The following is an 18,889-nucleotide window of genomic DNA, read 5'->3' as shown; positions in this document are numbered from 1 at the left end:
TACCGCCGTTTTGGGTCGGCCATGCGGCGGAATCGTGAGGCCGCTACGTTGCAGTCTATCTGCTGCCACGACCCATATTCAGCGCGGGAGTTTTTGGGGCGGTGTCCACTTCCGCCCCAAACCCCAGACTTCCGCTGCCGTGTGGGGCTTGCGGCTGCAATGATGTCATTAAAGTGCGCATCGCTGCCGCTCCGCCACGTCACCTATTTTCAGTATAAAAGACTCAGCTTTTTTTCTGACAGTGTCCCCGCCAGCTTTGTGGGTTGTTGCACTTTGCCGGGCTGCTCGAGAGCGCCAGAGAAGCAGAACAGAGGTTTGGTGTTGATAGGTCCTTACTATACAGTATAAATGCACACGAGGCCCATGCTTGAGAGAAGGTCAGTCTGTTACCTGTCCTTTATTTCTTCGCACTCAAGTGATGAAGGTGGTTGGAGCTTCCCCTTTTATACCTGAATGTCCAGGTTAGGAGTGTCTCCCACCTAGTGGTCATTGTTCTCACAGTGTACAACTTAGGTCAGATTATACATGGGTTACAATGCTGGTTAAATACATGACATCACCTCTCCCTCAAAGTCTTATTGGGATCACAGGTTGAGTCTCTCTGGTGGTTTATGCTCTCTTGTAGAGCGCCTGAGTTGGGGCTCCGGTTGTTGGGCACTGGCCTGAGTGTCTGCTGTTTGCGGTGCCTCAGGCCTGTCCGGACTGCCCACAGTGACTGGGCTCTCCTCCCTTTGGTTCCGGTGTTCGGTCACCTGTGGTGGAGTGAACTCTACATCGTGTTCTTCCTCTGCTTCTTCTATGGGGTTGCTGAACCTCCTTTTTGTTTGATCCACATGTTTGCGGCAGATTTGCCCATTGGTAAGTTTAACTACTAGAATCCTATTTCCCTCTTTGGCAATCACAGTGCCTGCGAACCATTTGGGCCCTGCAGTGTAGTTGAGGACAAAAACAGGATCATTTACATCAATACATCGCGCCCTCGCATTCCTGTCATGGTAGTCATATTGTGGCTGGCGCCTGCTCTCGACAATTTCTTTCATGGTGGGGTGTATAAGGGATAGCCGGGTTTTGAGCATCCTTTTCATTAGCAGCTCTGTGGGTGGAACCCCTGTGAGCGAGTGTGGTCGGGATCTATAGGCCAACAGGAGGCGTGATAAGTGCCTTTGTAGGGAACCCCCTTGGATTCTGAGCATCCCCTGTTTGATTATCTGCACTGTTTGTTCTGCTTGGCCGTTTGAGGTCGGCTTGAATGGTGCCGTTCTGACATGGTTAATTCCATTGCCTGCCATGAAGTCCTGGAATTCAGTGCTTGTGAAGCACGGGCTATTGTCGCTGACCAAGACGTCCGGTAGACCATGGGCGGCGAACATTGCCCGTAGACTTTCTACCATGGCAGAGGATGTGCTTGAATTTAAAATGTCACACTCGATCCATTTGGAGTAGGCGTCTACTACAACCAAAAACATTTTTCCCATGAAAGGACCTGCGTAGTCCACATGGATGCATGACCAAGGCTTGGCGGGCCATGCCAGGGGCTAAGGGGGGCTTCCCTGGGCGCATTGCCCAGCTGGGCACACGTGTTGCACCTGCGAACACAAAGTTCCAGATCTGCGTCTATCCCTGGCCATCAAACGTGTGACCTGGCAATTGCCTTCTTCATGACAATGCCCGGGTGCTCATTGTAGAGTTCTCTGATGAACACCTCTCTGCCCATCTGGGGCATGACTATGCGATTTCCCCACAGTAGGCAATCGGCCTGAATCGAGAGTTCATCCCTGCGCCTGTGAAATGGTTTAAATTCCTCAGGGCATGTCCTGTACGTTGCTGTCCAGTCCCCATTCAGGACACATTTCTTGACTAAAGACAATAGCAGGTCTCTATTTGTCCAGACTTTAATCTGACGGGCTTTCACGGGTGAGCCTTCGCTTCCGAAAGCTTCAACAGCCATGACCATCTCAGCAGCATGCTCGGTAGCCCCCTCAGCATATCAATGTCAAGGGTCAGTTACAGCCAGTAGCTTATGCCTCGAGGAGTCTGTTCCAGGCAGAAAGGGGCTACGGGATGGTAGAAAAGGAGGTGCTCGTATGTGTATATGCGGTAAAGAAAATGCACCAGTACCTGTTTGGCAGGAAATTTGAGCTGCTGAGCCTGCTGAGTGCATCGGCGCAGTTTTCAGTGCCCGGTCTGTGCCGAATTGTATAGTCATAGGCGACTAACGTGAGTGCCCACTCTGTATGCGGGCCGATGCGTTTGCATTTATGGCCTTGTTGTCGGCCAAAAGGGACGTTAGGGGTTTGTGATCTGTCTCCAGCTCAAATTTCCTGCCAAACAGGTACTGGTGCATTTTCTTTACCGCATATACACATATGAGCGCCTCCTTTTCTACCATCCCGTAGCCCCTTTCTGCCTGGGACAGACTCCTGGAGGCATAAGCTACTGGCTGTAACTGACCCTTGATATTGACATGCTGCAACACACACCCGACCCCATAGGACGACACATCGCACGTTAACACGTTTCTTACATGGGTCATATAGTGTTAACAGAGTGTTGGAACATAACAAATTGTGTGTTCTATTAAAAGCCCTTTCCTGGCTGTCCCCCCCAGACCCATTCGCGACCTTTGCATAGGAGCACGTGTAGCGGCCCTAGCAGCGTGCTCAATTTGGGAAGAAAGTTACCAAAATAGTTCAGGAGCCCCAGGAACGAACGCAGCTCTGTCGTGTTACGGGGTCTGGGTGCTCTCTGGATCGCTTCCGTCTTGGACGCAGTAGGGCTGATCCCGTCTGCTGCTACCCTCATCCCCAGGAATTCTACCTCGAGCTAGGAAGACGCACTTCGCCTTTTTCAGTTGCAGCCCTACCTGGTCTAGTCTGCGTAGCACCTCCTCCAGGCTGTGGAGGTGTTCTTTAGTATCGTAACCCGTGATGAGGATGTCGTCCTGAAAAACCACCGTCCCTGGAATCGACTTGAGGAGGCTTTTCATATTTCGTTGGAAGATCGCGGCGGCCGAGCAAATCCCGAACGGACATCTGTTGTACTCAAACAACCCCTTGTGTGTCGTGATGGTGGTCAGCTTCTTCGACTCACTCGCCAGCTCCTGGGTCATGTAAGCTGTGGTCAGATCCAATTTTGAAAAATGTTTGCCACCGGATAGCGTCGCAAAGAGGTCCTCCGCTCTCGGTAGCGGGTACTGGTCTTGGAGTGTCACCTGATTGATGGTGGCCTTGTAATCACCACATATCCTGACCGACCCATCCGCCTTGAGCACCGGCACGATCGGGCTCGCCCAATCACTGAATTCGACTGGCGAGATGATGCCTTCCCTCAGCAGGTGGTCCAATTCGCCTTCTATCTTTTCCCGCATCACGTACGGCACCGCTCTGGCCTTGTGATGTACTGGCCTGGCGTCTGGGTTTATGTGAATCATTTCCTTGGCCCACATGAAAGTGCCGATGCCGGGTTGAAATAATGAGCCAAATTTGTCCAAGATCATTGAGCATGATACTCGCTCCACAGAGGAAATTGCATTGACATCGCCCCATTTCCAGTTCATGACAGCAAGCCAACTCCTCCCCAGTAGTGCGGGACCGTCCCCTGGGACAATCCAGAGTGGCAACCTGTTCTCCGAATCTTTGTGGGTCACGACTACCGTGGCGCTGCCGAGCACCGGAATGATCTGCTTTGTGTAAGTCCGTAGCTGTGCGTCAATCGGTGATAATTTTGGCCTCCTGGCCTAGGATGCCCACAACTTTTAGAACTGTTTGATACCCATCAGGGACTGGCTGGCCCCCGTGTCTAGCTCCATTGATACTGGGATGCCATTGAGGAGCACTTTCATCATTATCGGTGGCGTCCTGGTGTATGAACTGTATACGTGCTCCACATGAACTCGCTGAATTTCAGCTTCCAGCGATTTCCCCCAGCGTTCATTTCTGCAATTTCTGCAGGTATTTTGCTCATCTCTGCAAACTCCGGCTGAGTGTGTGCCTCCATGCCTCCAACATGAGCTGCTGTTGGAAACAAAAGGTCCCTTGTCAGTCGATCGTCCCTGACTGCCCCTGTAACTGTCCTTGAGTGCGCCATTAACAGGTGTTGATGGCCCCATTACTGCCCGCATTGTCCCTTGAATGGCGTGAATCACCGTTCAACTTGCCATTGTCTCTGTCGAACTCCCCCTCTGGGTTCGACTACATGTTGGGGCATGCCCGACTGCCCTTGTCTGCCTGGAGAACCGTGTGCTGCTTTAACAATGTTGAATCTCTGTCCCAACCATTCCTTAACACAGTACCTCTCATCTGTTCTGCTAGTGGCCATGCTTGCGTGGTTTAAATCCCAGTTTCTCGTTGCCATTGATACGTCCTTACTATACAGTATAAATGCACACGAGGCCCATGCTTGAGAGAAGGTCAGTCTGTGACCTGTCCTTTATTTCTTAGCACTCAAGTGATGAAGGTGGGTGGAGCTTCCCCTTTTATACCTGAAGGTCCAGGTTAGGAGTGTCTCCCACCTAGTGGTCATTGTTCTCACAGTGTACAACTTAGGTCAGATTATGCATGGGTTACAATGCTGGTTGAATACATGACAGGTGTGATTGGGCTTTTTTTCGTGAAAACTTTCTCGGATTTCTCTGTAGGGATTTGCTAAACCTGCAGTGGACTTTGGATAAAGTTTTGAGAGTTTAGAACACTTTTTCACTCTCATCATTATCGTCATAGGCAGTCCCTCGAAATCGAGGAAGACTTGCTTCCACTTGAAACATGAGCTCTTAAGTGGCTGAACAGTCCAATACGAGAACCACGGTCCCTGTCACAGGTGGGACAGATAGTCGTTGAGGGAAGGGGTGGGTGGGACTGGTTTGCCGCACGCTCTTTCCACTGCCTGCGCTTGATTTCTGCATGGTCTTGGCGATGAGACTCTTGACTTGAGTCTCGTCATTCTCACTGATTAGTCGTGGCCTATGGACCTGATTCTCTGCTCCACAGAGGCCTGCATGTGAGGGTTGAGCCTGCAGACAGAATGGGCTCAGTGTTGGCAGGGCAACGTGTTGTGCACAGGGCGGCAAGCAGGAGAAGGCGGCGCCATCATAGAAACATAGAAACAATGAAAATATGTGCAGGAGTAGGCCATTCGGCCCCTCGAGCCCGCACCGCCATTCAACAAGATCATGGCTGATCACCCACCCCAGTACCTCCCCTCCACGCCCCCTCCACACCCCCCCCGAACCCCCCCCAGCCGCAAGGACTACATCCAACTCCCTCCCGAACACATCAGCAACGGGCACAGAGACAGCGGGCAAGGGAGCCAGCAGCCATGGCTGCCCAACATGGAGAAAGGCCTGCAGAAGGCCGCAGACCTCCACGTTGAGAGGGTGGCCAGGAGGGAGATGGCGTGGGGAGGAGGGTCAGGTACACTGTACCCCCGCACCACATACTGGGCCAGGAGCCTTGCCAGCAGCAGCCTGCAGAGGCTGAGGAACATCAGCAGGAACAGGGAGAAGGCGATCAGCCAGCTGATATCGGAGTGGCCCAGCACAGACCTGGGGGAAGGAGGGCCTACTGTGAAAGGGTGTACCAACGTCAGTTTTCATTCCTGGAGCTCAGTGACGAGCAATGTCTGCAAAGGCTCAGATTTAGAAAGGACATCCTGAGCGAGCTATGCAATCTCCCGTGGGCAGATCTGCAGCCTCACACAAGGCTGAGGACAACTCTCAATGTTGAGACCAAGGTCACCATCGCTCTCAACTTTTACGCGACGAGCTCGTTCCAGTCTGCCACTGCAGACATCTCCAACATTTCCTAATTGTCTGCCCATCGCTCCATCGGGCAGGTGACCGATGCTGTGTATAAGAGAAGCGACCAACATATCTCCTTCCCCATGAGCAGGGAGAAGCAGGTAGAGCGGCAGGCCGGATTTGTCTGTATTGCAGGGTTCCCCAGGGTGCAGGCTGCCATCGACTGCACATGCTTTGGCCTGAGGGCGCCACTGAACCATCCCGAACTCTTCATGAACCGAAAGGGATTCCACTCCCTGAATGTGCAGCTGGTGTGCGACCACCAGCGTAGGATCCTGGCAGTTGATGCCAGGTACCCAGGCAGCAGCCAGGATTCCGTCATCCTGCACCAGAGCAGTGTGCCCGGCCGTCTTCACCGGGCCAAGCCACGATTGCGGATGGCTGCTTGGGGACTCCACTTTGGAACCCCCTACAACGACGCTCGTTCTGCCACCGGGAGCATCATCGAGCACTGCATCGGGATCCTCAAACACAGGTTCCGTTGCTTGGTGGCGCTTTGCAGTACGCTCCTGAATGGGGAGGAAGGGAGGAGGAGGAAGAGGAGGGAGGGAGGAGGGAGAGGAGGAGGAGGTGCAGCAGGAGGAGGGAGAGGAGGAGGAGGTGCAGCAGGAGGGAGGAGGGGTTGGAGGAGGGAGGAGATGGAGGAGGAGGAGGTGGAGGACCAGGATCCCTGTCGCCATCCTAACCCTGCAAGGGAGGTGCAGATACGTCCGATTGCTGCTCGATTCAGATAATTTCATCCCCACATGACCCTTCATTTTCTATTTTGCATGGCCATCCCAATGCGTGCCTTCATACATAATTGCCCACTCTGAAATGGCACACCTGCCCAGATATAGGTGGAAAAAATAAAGATTTATGACATCATCCCAACCAGTGCAAAATAACTTACACAATAACTTCATTTCTCACCCTTGTGCAGTTCCTTATAACCCCTCTTACACATGCATAATCTGCTACTACGCCTCAGTGTCTCATGGGTCTGGGAAGGCTGCTGTGTTTCCTGTGTGGAAGCTGCAGATGTCGTTCTCGGACGTCCTCGCCAGCTCTGGGTCTGGAAGGCCCGGTTGCAGACTGGTCAGCACCCTCCTTGGCTCGGGCGAGGCCATGCTGTGATCCACGGAAATACTTCCAGTGGGGGGGTCACTGTAGAGCAAACTTGAGTGGGGACCATGGCTAACCTTTCCGTTCTCTAACTCAGCACAGACCAGGTATTGAACCTGGGAATTTTCCTTGACAGAGGCATTGTACGTCTGTGGGGCTCACTCTGGACCCCTGCTCCTGACCCTGCCAAAGTTCATGAGGTCAAAGGGAGGTCTAATGATTTGCATGGTCATGGCTGCTCAACAAGGAGGGTAGAAAGTCCATCTTATGTGCCCAGGGTCAGAGAGCGGGGGGCGGGCATGGGTATCTGGATGCCTTGCTTGGGCGTAACTTTAAACGGCTTCCTCACCCCCAGTTCTCTTACAAAGGGGGCCACATAAGCATTTATTTAAAAAAAAATAAGGCTGATATTCCGGATTCCAGGCGATGATCTCAGTCGAGACATCCCCGCTGGGCCCTACAACCACTATGAAGGCGCCAGGGGACTGAGGAGGAGACAAGCATGGAGATGAATGAACTGGAAAATAGAGCGACTTTGTGCTAATTAAAACTCACTTGTTCGCTACTCCACATATCCTTGAGCTCGACTCGAAGGACCCGTTCACATCTCACGGGGACAACTAGTGTATTTTGGAGAGGGATGGAGCCACATGCGATGGCCTAGGCACAAAGCACAGCCTCCCTAGGAGTACGGCCAAAGCACTGCCTGGCAACCGAGGGTAAAGGAAAGGCAGAGAGCATTTCAATTAGCCCCACAGAGAGAGTTAACTGGATAAAAGCTGAGGCAGGGTCTCCATGTATGGCAGGATGTAGGCGATAGAGAAAAGTGCCCAGTTTATATGCAAAGAATGAGGAGATTCAAACCTTCCCACTGCTCTATGTGACGGGGGAAGAGGCAGTCGATATACTCATTTGAGCTGACGGACAGAGGGACTGACGGGAGATGTTTATGGAAAGATCTGAGGGGCGTTGAGAGGAATGCAAAATGATTTTGTGCCTTCCGTTTTCCAAGGAGTCTCAAACGCAGAACGATTTAGTGGGGCCTTGCAAAATTTATCCTGTAACTTGTGAGACACTGAAATTTAACAAAAGGCGGTAAGAGGGTCAATTTGCTGGCAGTTTTGTTTTACAGTCCCATACTGCTTTGCAGAGTACTATGAGCACAGAGTGCTATATGGTGAAATTTAATGATTTATGACAACCTTGTTGTTGGCTTGCAACATAAATGATTGTTGGAAAGTCTTCAGCATGATCCTGACCTTACACTAGAGAAGGCAAAACAACATTCAAGACAGAGCAAAGCTGTTAAAAAACAGCAGAGACTCCTTAGGAGAACCCAGGCAGCTGGGTAAGCAAATGTAAATCATCTAAATGCATGAAGGAAACTTCAGTCTACAATGGTGTCCCAACACACGTACCCTCTGAATCGATGCTGCAAATAGAGAAATAAGCCCACCGATATATCATCATCATCATAGGCGGTCCCTTGAACGAGGATGACTTGCTTCCACACCAAAAGGGATGAGTTCACAGATGTTTCAGTGGAGGACCCGATATTCCAGTCCTGAACACCAGGGGTGGAAGATGCCTGTGCGTGGATTTTTTAAATGTGTGGTGACCGTTGCATATCAGCCACCACACGGGCTTGACAGAGCTAAGTCTTTATCCAGTGGCAAGGATAAACCAGGTCGACTGGAGACCTGCTGTGCTGCACGGACCTAGTGCGCACACATATCGCAGTGTGGGCTGGCCCGTGCTGTCCCTGGGCCCTCGGCTCTTCTGGGCCCCGCACCCTCATTTGCCGCTCCTCCGCCACAAAACATTCGCCGCGCTTCCGCCACGACCTCTCGCCGCTCCTCCGCAGTGATCTCTCGCCGCTGATCTCTCACCGCTCCTCCGCCATGATCTCTCGCCGTTCCTCCACCACAAAACATTCGCCGCACCTCCGCCACGATCTCTCACTGCTCATCTTTTGTCAGATCTCAGCCACGATCTCGCACCGATAAATAGAAAACTTACAACAGGCATGGGCATCCACCATCCAGAGACGTACACCTGATAATGGCAGACATGAGCTCCAATATCAGGAGTGACTGAGAGAGTTCAAGGGGATGAGGATGCCTATGTAAATCCCATTGACCTGAACCTACCAGGCAGTTGGTGTCTCAAGAAGCACAGCTCAAGGGACCTCACCATCGATGTGCCTTGAGGATGATGGTAAAGTACATACAGAAATCAAGAGATCTGGAAAGAGTGCCTGACAGGCCAAGTGGCAGCCTGGCATAAGTTAGAAGCTCAAAGAAATTGTTTAGAACCATCTGAGCTGTGTTGATGAAGAGATAAATCTGGTCAAGTCCACGATACAATCTGCACTGTCTGAGCAACCCTGGAAGACTTTTGGCACGGATCTCTTTGACTGGAAAGCTAATGGTTGCCTTTTCATTGTAGACAACTTCTTATTTTTCATTGAGGCCACTCGACTGATCCACACCTCTTCACAACATATGGTGCAAGATCTGAAACTGATAGCTGCCCAACATGGAATACTGAAGGAGGTAATTTCAGATATCGAACAACGTTCAGCCGTTGACTTTGATACCGTTGCAAGGCAATATGGATTGGTTATGAGGAGACTTAATAGCCACACGGTGGAGGTGGAGTGCAGGGGCAGGGGGGTCCTGATGCAACTGTACGGGGTATTGGTGAGGCCGCACCTGGAGTACTGCGTGCAGTTTTGGTCACCTTACTTAAGGAAGGATATACTAGCTTTGGAGGGGGTACAGAGACGATTCACAAGGCTGTTTCCGGAGATGAGGGGGTTACCTTATGATGATAGATTGAGTGGACTGGGTCTTTACTCGTTGGGGTTCAGAGGGATGAGGGGTGATCTTATAGAAACATTTAAAATAATGAAAGGGATAGACAAGATAGAGGCAGAGAGGTTGTTTCCACTGGTCGGGGAGACTAGAACTAGGGGGCACAGCCTCAAAATACGGGGGAGCCAATTTAAAACCGAGTTGAGAAGGAATTTCTTCTCCCAGAGGGTTGTGAATCTATGGAATTCTTTGCCCAGGGAAGCAGTTGAGGCTAGCTCACTGAATGTATTCAAATCACAGATAGATAGATTTTTAACCAATAAGGGAATTAAGGTTTATGGGGAGCGGGCGGGTAAGTGGAGCTGAGTCCACGGCCAGATCAGCCATGATCTTTTTGAATGGCGGAGCAGGCTCGAGGGGATAGATGGCCTACTCCTGTTCCCAATTCTTATGTTCTTATTATGTCGGTGGCGGGAGAGAGAGAGAGCACTACCGACTAATCAGGAAACCAAAAGATCATTATTTATGTAGTGTCCTTACACCTTACTATAGAATCACATGAGGCATGTACTGCAGACAAGGTCACTCTGTGACCTGAACCTTTATTCACAGGACCAAGAAGTGATGACCCTGCGTGGGACCTCCCTTTGTATGCCTGGATGACCAGGTGAGGAGTGTCTCCCACAAGTTCACCCCCTGTGGTCAAGGTGTGCATTACTCAGGTATATACAGTGTACAGTGTTGTTACATAAAGGTAACAGTTATATGAAGGTTACAAACATGACATCACCTCCCCCCAACGATTGAGCCTTTCAGGCGGTCGGCGCTCTCTCGTGGAGCGCCGCAGTTGGGGCTCTGGTGGTTGGGCCTTGGTATGCGTCTCTGTCACCTGAGGTGATTCTGGCCTGTCCGGGCTGGCCGCAGGGACTGTGCATGCTGGTGAATGTCCTTGTTGCTCGTTCACTGGCGGTGGTGTGGGTGACATCTCATGATCTTCCTCAGGTTCCTCAGTGTCCATGCTGAACCTTTTCTTTACTTGGTCCAGATGTTTGCGGCATATCTTGCGAGCAGCGCGAGTCCGGGGTGCGTGGAGAGGCCTATAAAGGCCCAACGTCGGAGGAGGTGCGTCAGTTTTAACAGCGCAAGTCCGGGGTGCGTGATGAGGCCTATAAAGGCCCAAGGTCGCAGGAGGAATGGCAGTTCGAGCAGCGCGAGTCTGGGGTGCATGACGAGGCCTATAAAGGCCCAAGGTCGCAGGAGGAATGGCAGTTCGAGCAGCGCGAGTCCAGGGTGCGTGATGAGGCCTATAAATGCCCGGCTTGTACAGCTCCAGCCAGGAGAAAAAGCAAAAAAGAAGTAGAAAGAAATCAAAAGATGATGTCACAGCCAAAGGGGTATGTGATTGGCTGGTGATTGGTGAGTAGCTTTTCTTTTTCTTTTTTATATCAGTAAGTAACCCGTTAATATTGTTGTCTTTTTCTTTTTTATATCAGTAAGTAACCTGTTAACATTGTTGTCGCCAAATTAAGTGTATCTTAGGGTTAAGTCATGGCAGGAGATCTCGGTCACGTGATATGCTCCTCCTGTACCATGTGGGAACTCAGGGACACTTCTGGTGTCCCTGACGACTAAGTGTGCGGGAAGTGTATCCGCCTGCAGCTCCTGACTGACCGCGTTGCGGAATTGGAGCTGAGGGTGGATTCACTCTGGAGCATCCACGATGCTGGGAATGACGTGAGTAGCACGTGTAGTGAGTTGGTCTGACCGCAGATGAAGGGTCCACAGCCAGCTAGGGAATGGAAGACCAGCAGGAAGAGCAGTGCAAGGAAGGTAGTGCAGGGGTCCCCTGCGGTCATCCCCCTGCAAAACAGATACACCGTTTTGAGTACTGTTGAGGGGGATGACTCATCAGGGGAGGGCAGCAGCAGCCAAGTTCATGGCACCGTGGCTGGCTCTGTTGCACAGGAGGGCAGGAAAAAGAGTGGGAGAGCGATAGTGATAGGGGATTCAATTGTACGGAGAATAGATAGGCGTTTCTGCGGCCGCAACCGAGACTCCAGGATGGTATGTTGCCTCCCTGGTGCAGAGGTCAAGGATGTCTTGGAGCGGGTGCAGGACATTCTGAAAAGGGAGGGTGAACAGCTAGTTGTCGTAGTGCACATTGGTACCAACAACATAGGTAAAAAAAGGGATGAGGTCCTACGAGACGAATTTAAGGAGCTAGGAGCTAAATTAAAAAGTAGGACCTCAAAAGTAGTAATCTCAGGATTGCTACCAGTGCCACGTGCTAGTCAGAGTAGGAATCGCAGGATAGCGCAGATGAATACGTGGCTTGAGCAGTGGTGCAGCAGGGAGGGATTCAAATTCCTGGGGCATTGGAACCGGTTCTGGGGGAGGTGGGACCAGTACAAACCAGACGGTCTGCACCTGGGCAGGACCGGAACCAATGTCCTAGGGGGAGTGTTTGCTAGTGCTGTTGGGGAGGAGTTAAACTAATATGGCAGGGGGATGGGAACCAATGCAGGGAGACAGAGGGAAACAAAATGGAGACAGAAGCAAAAGACAGAAAGGAGATGAGTAAAAGTGGAGGGCAGAGAAACACAAGGCAAAAAACAAAAGGGGCCACTGTACAGCAAATTTCTGAAGGGTCAAACTGTAATAAAATGGCAAGCCTGAAAGCTCGGAGCCTCAATGCGAGGGCTTTTCGGAACCCAGGAGAGGGCTCTGAGCTAGTTAGAGTGGGTGAGAGTGCAGATGAACAGGACCCCAAGAAAGAATGCAGGAGGCAACAGGGCAGAGTAGCACTGGGGTAAGTGTAAACCACAAGGTGATAGGAAGGGACAATATGTATGAATATAAAGGGGCTGCAGGAGGGGTCAAAACAAAAAAATCATGGTTAAAAAACTAGCATTAAAACACTCTACCTAACCGCACGCAGCATTCGAAATAAAGTAAATGAGTTGACGGCACAAATCATTACAAATGGGTATGATTTGGTGACCATTACAGAAACGTGGTTGCAGGGTGGCCAAGATTGGGAATTAAACATACAGGGGTATCTGACAATTCGGAAGGATAGACAAGAAGGGAAAGGAGGTGGGGTAGCTCTGTTAATAAAGGATGATATCAGGGCAGTTGTGAGAGATGATATTGGCTCTAATGAACAAAATGTTGAATCATTGTGGGTGGAGATTAGAGATAGTAAGGGGAAAAAGTCACTGGTGGGCGTAGTTTATAGGCCCCCAAATAATAACTTCACGGTGGGGCGGACAATAATCAAGGGAATAATGGAGGCATGTGAAAAAGGAACAGCAGTAATCAAGGGGGATTTTAACCTACATATCGATTTGGTCAAATCAAATCGCACGGGGTAGCCTGGAGGAGGAATTCATAGAATGCATACGGGATTGTTTCTTAGAACAGTATGTAACAGAACCTACAAGGGAGCAATCTATCTTAGATCTGGTCCTGTGTCATGAGACAGGAATAATAAACGATCTCCTAGTAAAAGATCCTCTCGGAATGAGTGATCACAGTATGGTTGAATTTGTAATACAGATTGAGGGTGAGGAAGTAGTGTCTCAAACGAGCGTACTATGCTTAAACAAAGGGGACTACAGTGGGATGAGGGCAGAGTTGGCTAAAGTAGACTGGAAACACAGACTAAACGGTGGCAGAATTGAGGAACAGTGGAGGACTTTTAAGGAGCTCTTTCATAGTGCTCAACAAAAATATATTCCAGTGAAAATGAAGGGCGGTAAGAGAAGGGATAACCAGCTGTGGATAACCAACGAAATAAAGGAGAGTATCAAATTAAAAACCAATGCGTATAAGATGGCCATGGTTAGTGGGAAACTAGAAGATTGGGAAAATTTTAAATGACAGCAAAGAATGACTAAGAAAGCAATAAAGAAAGGAAAGATAGATTACGAAAGTAAACTTGCGCAAAACATAAAAACAGATAGTAAAAGCTTTTACCGATATATAAAACGGAAGAGAGTGAGTAAAGTAAATGTTGGTCCCTTCGAAGATGAGAAGGGGGATTTAATAATTGGAAATGTGGAAATGGCTGAGACCTTAAACAATTATTTTGCTTCGGTCTTCACAGTGGAAGACACAAAAACCATGCCAAAAATTGCTGGTCACGGGAATGTGGAAAGGGAGGACCTTGAGACAATCACTATCACTAGGGGGTAGTGCTGGACAGGCTAATGGGATTCAAGGTAGACAAGTCCCCTGGTCCTGATGAAATACATCCCAGGGTATTAAAAGAGATGGCGGAAGTTATAGCAGATGCATTCATTATAATCTACCAAAATTCTCTGGACTCTGGGAGGTACCAGCGGATTGGAAAGCAGCTAATGTAACGTCTCTGTTTAAAAAAGGAGGCAGACAAAAGGCAGGTAACTATAGGCCGGTTAGTTTAACATCTGTAGTGGGGAAAATGCTTGAAGCTATCATTAATGAAGAAATAGCGGGACATCTCGATAGGAATAGTGGAATCAAGCAGACGCAACATGGATTCATGAAGGGGAAATCATGTTTAACTAATTTACTGGAATTCTTTGAGGATATAACGAGCATGGTGGATAGAGGTGTACCGATAGATGTGGTATATTTAGATTTCCAAAAGGCATTCGATAAGGTGCCACAAAAAGGTTACTGCAGAAGATAAAGGTACGCGGAGTCAGAGGAAATGTATTAGCATGGATCGGGAATTGGCTGGCTAACAGAAAGCAGAGAGTCGTGATAAATGGGTCCTTTTCGGGTTGGAAATCGGTGGTTAGTGGTGTGCCACAGGGATCGGTGCTGGGACCACAACTGTTTACAGTATACATAGATGACCTGGAAGAGGGGACAGAGTATAGTGTAATGACATTTGCAGATGACACAAAGATGAGTGGGAAAGCGGGTTGTGTCGAGGACACAGAGAGGCTGCAAAGAGATTTAGATAGGTTAAGTGAATGGGCTAAGGTTTGGCGGATGGAATAGAATGTCGGAAAATGTGAGGTCATCCACCTTGGAAAAAAAACAGTAAAAGGGAATATTATTTGAATGGGGAGAAATTACAACATGCTGCGGTGCAGAGGGACCTGGGGGTCCTTGTGCATGAAACTCTTTTAGAGCCTTGTGCATGAAACTCTTTTGAGTTCACCTGTGAAAACATAAAAACAATAAACGGTGCCACCCGACCTGGGTGACACTCCAGACATTTTCAAGGCCCTTTTTTCCCCCCTTTTTTTTTTGATTTTTTTTTGTGTTTTTCTTTTTTTTTGTTTTTTTTTTGGGCACTAAAATCACAATTTTCCCCAGTGCCCCCTATAAAAGGGAAGGGGGACACTAAAAGCACCGGCAATTAAAACAAATTAAACTTTAAAACGTAAAATCAAATTAAAATTTGGTTGCCGGGCGTGATGATGCACTCCAGTCCCTCCGGTGCCCACCTCTCGCGGAAGGCCGCGAGCGTACCGGTGGACACCGCGTGCTCCATCTCCAAGGACACCCTGGACCGGATGTAAGAGCGGAAGAGAGGCAGGCAGTCAGGTTGAACGACCCCCTCGACCGCCCGCTGCCTGGACCGGCTGATGGCACCCTTGGCCGTGCCCAGGAGCAGTCCTACGAGGAGGCCTTCGGACCTACCCGCTCCCCTCCGCACAGGGTGCCCAAAGATCAGGAGAGTGGGACTGAAGTGCAGCCAGAATTTCAGGAGCAGCCCCTTCAAATAGTGGAACAGGGGCTGCAACCTCGTGCATTCAATAAAAACATGGAACACGGACTCCTCCAGACCGCAGAAATTGCAGGCGGCCTGGGAGTCCGTGAACCGGCTTAAAAATTTATTGCACGGCACTGCTCCGTGCACCACCCTCCAGGCCAAGTCCCCGATGAATAGCCTTGTGCATGAAACTCTTTTAGAGTCTACCTGTGAAACCATAAAACAATAACGGTGCCACCCGACCTGGGTGACACTCCAGACATTTACAAGGCCCTTTTTTTCCCCCCCTTTTTTTGTTTTTTTTGTGTTTTTCTTTTTTTGGTTTTTTTTTTTGGGCACTAAAATCACAATTTTTCCCCAGTGCCCCCTATAAAAGGGAAGGGGACACTAAAAGCACCGGCAATTAAAACAAATTAACTTTAAAACGTAAAATCAAATTAAAATTTGGTTGCCGGGCGTGATGATGCACTCCAGTCCCTCCGGTGCCCACCTCTCGCGGAAGGCCGCGAGCGTACCGGTGGACACCGCGTGCTCCATCTCCAAGGACACCCTGGACCGGATGTAAGAGCGGAAGAGAGGCAGGCAGTCAGGTTGAACGACCCCCTCGACCGCCCGCTGCCTGGACCGGCTGATGGCACCCTTGGCCGTGCCCAGGAGCAGTCCTACGAGGAGGCCTTCGGACCTACCCGCTCCCCTCCGCACAGGGTGCCCAAAGATCAGGAGGGTGGGACTGAAGTGCAGCCAGAATTTCAGGAGCAGCCCCTTCAAATAATGGAACAGGGGCTGCAACCTCGTGCACTCAATAAAAACATGGAACACGGACTCCTCCAGACCGCAGAAATTGCAGGCGGCCTGGGAGTCCGTGAACCGGCTTAAAAATTTGTTGCACGGCACTGCTCCGTGCACCACCCTCCAGGCCAAGTCCCCGATGAATAGTGGGAGGACCCCTGCGTAGAGTGCCCTCCATCGGGGACCCCCGCCTCCTCCGGACGGCAAGATGGTACGCCATGGCGTGTCCGGACGGCCGGCGAGGATGGCAAAGTTGAGGGTGTGCAGGAGCAGCCCGTACAGGAAACCCCTCCGCGCGGAACTGAAAGGCACGGAGGGGATTTCCCCGAGGCGGCTCAAGTTGTGAGGCGCCGGCCCCCGAGGGAGGTTCCGGGGTTTGGCGCCGATGAGGAATTCCGTCCGGACGGGGGTCAGTTCGGACGGGATCTCCCCACGTGCTTGAGCCTCCTCGATACACCTAACGGAGTCAGGGCCCAGAGCTGTTTTTAGCGACTCGATGGCATCGGCCGCGCGGCGGACGTTGGCAGAATTTAGGCGCCGCGCCAGCGTGACTGGCGCCATCCAGCCCGCTCCTCCGCCATCGAGCAGGTCCCTGACCCTGGTCACCTCACCAGCCACAGCCCTCTCTTCCGACCGCCACATGAAGCCTCGGCCGTGGAGGTACGGATTCCCGAGCAGCGGCTCCTGCAGGACGGCCGCCACTCCAGCCGGCGGAGAGCTGCGCTTGGTGGAGACTTTGTTCCAGACCCTGATGAGTTCCCTGTAAAAGACAGGCAGCTCCCGGAGGGCGGTCCTGGCACCCCCCAAGTTCACAAACAGGAGCTGCGTGTCATAATTGAGGTCGAGCTGCTGGCGGAAGAAATACCTCGCCAGAGCACACCACCTAGGAGGGGGCTCGACGTAAAGGTATCTCTGCAGGGTCTGAAGACGGAAAGTCGCGAGCTGGGCGCTGACGCACACCAACGACTGACCGCCCTCCTCAAGCGGGAGACTCAAGACCGCGACAGAGACCCAGTGCTTCCTGTTGTTCCAGAAGAAGTCCACCAGCTTCTTCTGTATCTTGGCGACAAACGCAGGGGGAGGGGTCAAAGTGACCAGCCGGTACCACAACATTGCGGCCACCAGCTGGTTTATGACTAGCGCTCGACCCCTGTAGGACAGCACTCGGAGCAGTCCTGTCCAGCGCCCTAGGCGAGCGGCGACCTTGGCCTCCAGCTCCTGCCAGTTCGCCGGCCAGGCTTCCTCGTCGGGGCTAAGGTAGACTCCCAGATAGAGGAGATGGGTCGTGCTCCAGGCAAAAGGCCTGAGCTCCTCCGGCAGGGAGTCCACCCGCCACTGACCCACCAGGAGTCCGGAACATTTCTCCCAGTTGATCCTGGCGGAGGACGCGGCCGAGTAAATCTCCTGGCACTCACGCATCCTCCGCAGGTCAGCGGGATCCTCTACCGCGAGGAGCACGTCATCGGCGTAAGCCGAGAGGACGACCTCCACGCCCGGCCCTTGCAGAGCCAGTCCCGTCAACCTCGTCCGCAAGAGGCGCAGGAAAGGCTCCACGCAAACGGCGTATAACTGGCCGGACATGGGGCATCCCTGGCGCACCCCTCTCCTAAAGCGAAGGGGCGCCGTCAAGGACCCGTTAACCTTAATCAGACACTCCGCGGCGGCGTACAAAAGTCGGATCCGGGCGACGAAATGCGTCCCGAACCCGAAAGCGCGCAGAGTTCCGAGCAGATAGTCGTGATCCACCCTGTCGAACGCCTTCTCTTGGTCGAGGGATAGGAAGGCGACCGACAGACCAGCCTCCTGGGAGCAATGGATGAGGTCCCGGACCAGATGGATGTTGTCGTGGATCGTCCGGCCCGGGACCGTGTATGACTGGTCGGGGTGGATCATGTGGTCCAGCACGGCACCAAGGCGAGCAGACATCGCCCTGGCGAAGATTTTGTAGTCCGTGCTGAGGAGGGAGACCGGGCGCCAGTTCTTAAGGAGGCGGAGATCGCCCTTCTTAGGCAGCAGGACGATGACTGCCCTGCGCCAAGAGAGGGGCATCTCCCCGGTCGCCAGACTTTCCCCCAGGACCCGCGCGTAGTCGCCCCCCAGGACGTCCCAGAACGCCCTGTGGAACTCCACGGTCAGCCCGTCCAGCCCTGGGGATTTTCCCCTCGAGAGCCGGGCGAGGGCACCGGTCAGCTCCGCCAGGCTTAGCGGAGCTTCTAGATTTTCAGCGCCCTCCGGGCTGACCTTCGGCAGGTCCTCCCACAAAACTCTACGCGCTTCCTCGCTGGACGGATCCGGAGAGAACAGAGCCCCGTAATATTCACGGACCCTGTTGTTGACGCCCTCCGGATCCGAGACGAGAGAGCCGTCGTCGGCCAGCAGCGTCAAGAGCTGCTTACGGACACTCTGCCTTTTTTCCAGCGAGTAGAAGAAGGGGGAGCCGCGGTCCAGATCCCGCAGGAACCGGATCCGCGACCTCACGAACGCGCCTCGGGACCCGACGAGCTGCAGGTCCTTCAGCGCGGCCTTCTTCGCTTCGTACACCGTCCGCAGGGCCGGGTCCTGGACGACTTGACCGAGACGGGCTTCCAGGTCGAGCACCTCTTTTTCTAGGCGCCTGACTCTGGCCGCCCGCCTCTTGGTCGACCCCCTCGCGTACTCTTGACAGAAGACGCG

At 52.0% G+C, this 18,889-nt stretch overlaps 1 long non-coding RNA gene across 3 annotated transcripts in view; it reads left to right on the top strand.

Annotated features, from left to right (window-relative positions):
- The window catches only part of LOC139277944 (uncharacterized), a 190,792-nt gene that overhangs the window by 11,618 nt on the left and 160,285 nt on the right, over positions 1 to 18,889 (top strand). For all 3 annotated transcript variants that reach the window (XR_011596183.1, XR_011596181.1, XR_011596182.1), the window contains exon 2: positions 10,760 to 11,130. This is a non-coding gene — a long non-coding RNA (uncharacterized lncRNA). The remainder of the gene's footprint in view (positions 1 to 10,759; positions 11,131 to 18,889) is intronic.

Source organism: Pristiophorus japonicus, chromosome 13, assembly GCF_044704955.1.
Source record: "Pristiophorus japonicus isolate sPriJap1 chromosome 13, sPriJap1.hap1, whole genome shotgun sequence".
NCBI classification, from domain to species: Eukaryota; Metazoa; Chordata; class Chondrichthyes; family Pristiophoridae; genus Pristiophorus; species Pristiophorus japonicus.
The sequence above is the reverse complement of the archived record's forward strand: the minus strand, read 5'-3'. Positions and strand labels throughout refer to the sequence as shown.